Raw genomic sequence first — 6,000 nt, 5'->3', positions numbered from 1 at the left:
ACCTTTGGACAGCCACATTTTCACTGTGGGGAGAGGGTAGTGGAAGATGCGCTATTAGATTTAGATAGACTTGATTAACAAATTGAAGCTAAACAGTTAACACTTTTAAACAGTTACAGCAGTTTTTTTTTTTTTTTTTTTTTTAGGGTAAAGGTTTACCATGAATGAATAAATGCTGATCAATTTAAGCACCCCTGTCAGTGGTAAATGATTTGTCACAACACTCTAACTACTAACTTTTCTGCACAACTTGCTTTGTAAACTACCTCCCACCCCGGCCTCTGCGGGTGGTCCTTTCCTCGTTCTGAGTGGATGTTCAGGAACGCCCCTCAGAACGAGCGCTCGCAGAGCGGCCACGAGGCACGCTGCGGCTCGATTCTGTGATCATTATGAACACAGGATCCAGCTGAGCGGAGATTGGAAATGGGCGCTGTGATTGGCCCTCCCGATCACCTGACGGCTGTGTCCAATCACAGCCGTCACAATGTAACTGTCACAGAGACGTGTGTCTGTGACAGTTCTCCCCGCCGTGCTCAGTGCGGGGGGGGGGGGATCTGCAGAACTGTCACAGCTCTCTGTGTGAGGATGATTTTACACAGAGAGCTGTTACAGATCACCCCACAAAGTACACCAGGCCCCACTGATACCCCTGTCCCTATACACATTTCAGTGTCTCCATTAAAAATCTGTCTGTCCCCCATCACTGCCAACACTGATTTGGCAGTCTGAAGGCACTTTGATGGGGGTCCCATGTGACCGGGGGGAGGTGGGGAGTCATAGTAAAAGAGTAAAGGGGGATAGACTGGGGGGATTTTTGCTAGGAGGGGGTGAGGGTATTTTAGTCATAAAGAGGAATGGGGGGGGGGGGGTTTTGACCCTGCTCTTCTGACCCCTGGTCCTCCGTCCTCTTCACCCTTGTTGCCTGCTCTACTTACCCCTAATTCTTTGTCCTGCTCACCCCTGTTCCCTGCCCTACTGACTCCTGGTCCTCCATCCTGCTCACCCCTGTACCCTGCCCTATTGACCCCTGGTCCTCTGTCCTGCTCACCCCTGTACCCTGCTCTACTGACCCCTGGTCCTCCATACTGCTGACCCCTGTACCCTACCCTAATGACCCCTGTACCCTGCCCTACTGACCCCCTTTCCTCCATCCTGATCACCTCTGTACCCTGCTCTACTGACCTCTGTGTCTGAGGACCAAGGGGAGGACCAGAGCATGGAGGGGGACCAGGGAGCATGGAGGGGGACCGAAGAGGATGGAGGGGGACAGAGGAGCATGGAGGCAGATCGAGGAGGATGGAGGCGGATTGAGGAGGATGGAGGGGGACCAAGGAGGATGGAGAGGGACTGAGGAGCATGGAGGGGGACCGAAGCACAAAGGGGGACCAGAGCATGGAGGGGAACCGCAACACGGAGGGGGACCGAGGAGCACGGAGGGGGACCGGAGGAGGGTACTGAGGGGCATGGAGGGGGACTGGGGGAAGATACAGGGGACATTATGGATCTCCCTGTATACATTTTAATAAAGCAGCTGAAAGCCACGGGAGGGAGAGGAGGAGAAACGTCTGTCAGCTGCTTTATTGAAATGTATACAGGGAGATCGGTGATCGTAACTCCTCCCCAGTGCCGCACCAATCACCCCTGACTGCCCACATATCGGATTACACATCAAAGCATTTGCCCGTGTACAAGTACTCGGGTAAATGCTCTGTATCGGCACAGATACTAGTACAACCCCAATTTCCAGTGAAGCAGAAAAGATAATAATGAACAAGTCTAGAAAGTCCTGAAAAATGTCCTTCCCAAAGTGCTTTGCAAAGTCCAAAGGGCATCACAAGATATTCAAAGTGCCCAAAGCGAGCTAGCAGCCTTCCACCCCAGCTGTATAACCTACTAATAAACCCCTCCCCCCACAGAAGACTGTCCGCTAAACTTTGCCCTCCCATATCACATGACAAAGGAGAACAATGTATCCCCTCAGCCTGTACTCCCACACACACATGGGGGCGCCCTATCTATAGTGTCAGGAGGAGATATGAGGAGAATCAGCCCCCTCCATACGTCCTTATCTCCGTAACGTCATTATACCTCTCATACAATACAACCCACAAACCCCGCCCTCTTCACTGACATCACCGCACACGAATACACCACGGCTTTGTGATTGGCCAGCACTGTAGCCGGTCACGTTGCCACACTGTTTACATCCTCTCAGCTGTTCACCCCCACCTTCTCCCACAATGCACCGCGCGTATCAAAACAAATAACGAGTCAGGCTTTTCCCACATGAGGCATCCCCGGCCTCCCTTTAGATGTGTGTCCCTCTCTCAGCTCAGACACCCATTGTTTACAGAGTGTCTCCAGGCAGAGTTCTATATAGGAGGAGGGAAGGCCAGACCTTGTATTGCTGCTTGTGAGGAGTCACTCCTGTAATTCTACTGAAAGTGAGGGGAGCGTCAACATATTACAGTGTCCCCAGAAGAAACAGTGAGGACACATCCTCCGATGGGGTCACCTGTTCTGGGGTCAGCGTCTCACCTTTAACCATTTCACCTCCGGAAGATTTAACCCCCCCTTCAAGACCAGGCCATTTTTTGCGATACAGAACTGCGTTACTTTAACTGACAATTGTGCAGTTATGTGACACTGTACCCAGATACAGTTTATGTCCTTTTGTTTCCCTACAAATAGAGCTTTCTTTTCGTGGTATTTGATCACCTCTGCGGTTTTATTTTTTTGCGCTATAAACAAAAAAAAAAGAGCGGCAATTTTGGAAAAAACACATTATTTTTTACATTTTGCTATAATAAATATCCCACAAAAATTTATAAAAAAAACATTTATTTTCCTCAGTTTAGGCCGATATGTATTCTTCTACATATTTTTGTTAAAAAAAAGAAAAAATTGCAATAAGCGTTTATTGATTGGTTTGCGCAAAAGTTATAGCGTTTACAAAAAGGGGATAGTTTTATGGCATTTTTATTAATAATTTTTTTATTTACTAGTAATAGCGGCGATCAGCGATTTTTTAGCATGACTGCGACATTATGGCGGACACATCAGACATTTTTGACACATTTTTGGGACCATTGTCATTTATACAGCAATCGGTGCTATACAAATGCACTGATTCCTGTGTAAATGACACTGGCAGTGAAGGGGATAACCACTAGGGGGCAGTGTAGTATTTATTTCCTGGGGAGTGATTCTAAATGTGGAGGGGCGTGGCTACGTGTGACAGGACACTGATCACCGCTCCCGATCACAGGGAGCCGAGATCAGTGACACTGTCATTAAGCAGAATGGAGAGATGCTTGTTTACATTAGCATCTCCCCGTTCTTCCTCTCCGTTAGGCGATCGCGGGTATCCCCACAAACATCGAGTCCACGGGACACACAACCCGACTCAAGGAGGTCCCGGCTGGCGCGTGCATGCAATGGCACGTCTAGTGTTAACTCCTCCCCTGCCAGTGACATTTATACAATAATCAGTGCATATTTATAGCACTGATCGCTGTATAAGTGTCACTGGTCCCAAAATATTGTCAAAGGCATCCGATCTGTCCGCTGCAATGTCACTAGTAAAAAAAAAAAAAACTATAAAAATGCCATAAATCAATAACTTATTTCGTAGGCGCTATATCTTTTGCGCAAACCAATCAATATACGTTTATTGTGATTTTCTTTACCACAAATATGTAGAAGAATACATATCAGCCTAAACTGGGGAAAATCTTTTTTTTTTGGGGATAAGAAATTTTTTTTTTTCAAACTTGTTGCTCCTTTTTTGTTTATAGCGCAAAAAATAAAAAACGCAGAGGCGATCAAATACCACCAAAAGAAAGCTCTATTTGTGGGGGGAAAAAGATCAAAATTTCACTTGGGTACAATGTTATATGACCGCGTAATTGTCAGTCAAAGTGTGACAGCGCTGGAAACTGAAAATTGGCCTGGGCAGGAAGGGGGTAAAAGTGCCCGGTATTCAAGTGCATACCTCCCAGCTTTCTGAGATGGGAATGAGGGACACCTACTAGCAAATGTATGTAGGCATAGGACACGCCCCCCCCCTGCCACACCCCTTAAACGAGCAAAAAGAGATTAAAGCGGAGGTCCACTTAAAGTGGACCTCCGCTCATCGGAACCCTCCCCCCCTCCGGCGCCACAATTGGCACCTTTCAGGGGGGAGGGGGGTGCAGATACCTGTACAGTACAGGTATTCTGCACCCACTTCCGGGATAGCTCTCTGCGGAAAGGGGCGTAGATTACGCCCCTTTCCGCAAGTGCCCGCCCCTTTCCGCAAGTGCCCCGCTGCCTGCTGGGAAACACACAGATCCCAGAGGCAGCGGGGACCATCCTTATTGCGCAGCGCGATTCGCGCATGCGCAGTAGGGAACCGGGAAATGAAGCCGAAAGGCTCCATTTCCTGATTCCCATACCCAAGATGGCGGCGGCAGCACCCGACAAGACGATCTAGAGATCGGCTTCGGGTGCCGACATCGCGGGCGCGCTGGACAGGTGTCACTATTTTAAAAGTCAGCAGCTGCAGTATTTGTAGCTGCTGGCTTTTAAAAAAAAAAAAAACGCGGAGTCCCGGTGGACTCCCGCTTTAATTAAATCCACAAGGACTTTTTTTACCACTATTATTCCTTTATATCGACTTTTAAAATGTACAAATGTAGCAATTTAGAAATTGGATGAAAGGTTTAGCACTGGGAAACACTTTTTTGAAAGATAAAAAAATACATTTTATATACAATTATATAGATCAGACCAAAATGAGGGACAAATGAGGATGAATGAGGGATAGAGGGACATTGCTCCAAATCAGGGACAGCTGGGAGGTATTGAAGTGGTTAATTCCCCCCAAAGTTTGAAAACAACGCTGACGATGACATCGTCCCAAGTTTATAGGAGATTGATGTATTGGAGGGCTGTGAGGCGCCCCCTGGCGGCGGATGGAAGAGGTGTTTTGCACGTGTAGAGGGAGGCCGGGGATGCGGCCTGACAGAACCCAGGCTGTACACGGGCCTGTATGCGCTCCGCACTCCCCCCGCCGTGTCCTGCATCGCCACAAACAGCTCGGGTCACCTCGTAGAAGACGGCGGGCGAGCAGGGACCGAGTGTGCCGCCAGCCCTGACACCCTTCCCCGCTTCTCATGGTGAGTGCTCGGTGTCTGGGTCAGGAGAACATCTCTCCGGCTTGTGGCGCAGTCAGCAGCTGTGTGTGTGCCAGGCAATGTGGGGGCCCTGACAGGAGGAGGGGGAGGGGCCTGCGGCTGGGACTTGTAGTTCTTCAGGGTCATCCTTGTCTAGTGCCCCCCCCCCTGTACATGTGGCATGCCCCCCCCCACCCCCTCCCCCACTGACAGCTCTGAACTTTTCCTTGTGTTCCCCACATCCTGGGGCTCATTCACACATAACAGTCCCCAGTGTGCACCAATCACACGCGTCGCTGTGCCGTGTCTGTACACAGCGCTGCGCAATGCATACACCTGGCGGTCAGGTCACTTTGTGACGCTCTAATAAACTTTCCTCTCTCTCTGACCACCAGCGGTACAAGTACTGAGGGTGAGCAGCGGCTCCAGGCACTTCCTGCTGGCCTGTGCTGTGATTGGACACGAGTTTGTCAGCAGGTTACAGCCAATTGTTTTGGCTGCATACCTGCCAATTGGCTGTAGCCAATCACAGGATAAGGATGAGCTCTGGCGTGTTCGCACAGCCCATGTGCAGAGCCTGCCAGGAAGTTGACACTGCACTAATCACAGGCAGTTAGACATTTCTCGATGCACGGTTGCAAAGATAGGGAAGTGTTCGTGATTAGCGCAGTGTCGACTTCCTGGCGGGCTCTGCACGTGGGCTGTGCGAACACACCGGAGCTCATCCTTATCACAGGACAGAGATCTGGCTGGATTTCTCCCTGCTATCGGGCACTATAGATGGGCTCGGGCATGTTTGGGATCTTAGCCCCAACCCACCTGCCCGATCCCGCCAGGAAGCCGA

At 49.8% G+C, this 6,000-nt stretch overlaps 1 protein-coding gene across 2 annotated transcripts in view; it reads left to right on the top strand.

Annotated features, from left to right (window-relative positions):
• The first annotated feature begins 4,984 nt into the window (after positions 1 to 4,984).
• Positions 4,985 to 6,000, top strand: part of PCMTD1 (protein-L-isoaspartate (D-aspartate) O-methyltransferase domain containing 1) — a 70,928-nt gene continuing 69,912 nt past the window's right edge. For both annotated transcript variants that reach the window (XM_077492673.1, XM_077492674.1), the window contains exon 1: positions 4,985 to 5,159. The gene's annotated coding sequence lies outside the window, so the exon portion shown is untranslated. The remainder of the gene's footprint in view (positions 5,160 to 6,000) is intronic.

The sequence above is a fragment of the Lithobates pipiens genome, unplaced genomic scaffold (genome assembly GCF_037356315.1).
Source record: "Lithobates pipiens isolate NorthernLeopardFrog02 unplaced genomic scaffold, aLitPip1_a1.2 Scaffold_19, whole genome shotgun sequence".
Lineage (NCBI taxonomy): Eukaryota > Metazoa > Chordata > Amphibia > Anura > Ranidae > Lithobates > Lithobates pipiens.
Note: the sequence above shows the minus strand (reverse complement) of the source record. Positions and strands in the feature narration are given on the sequence as shown.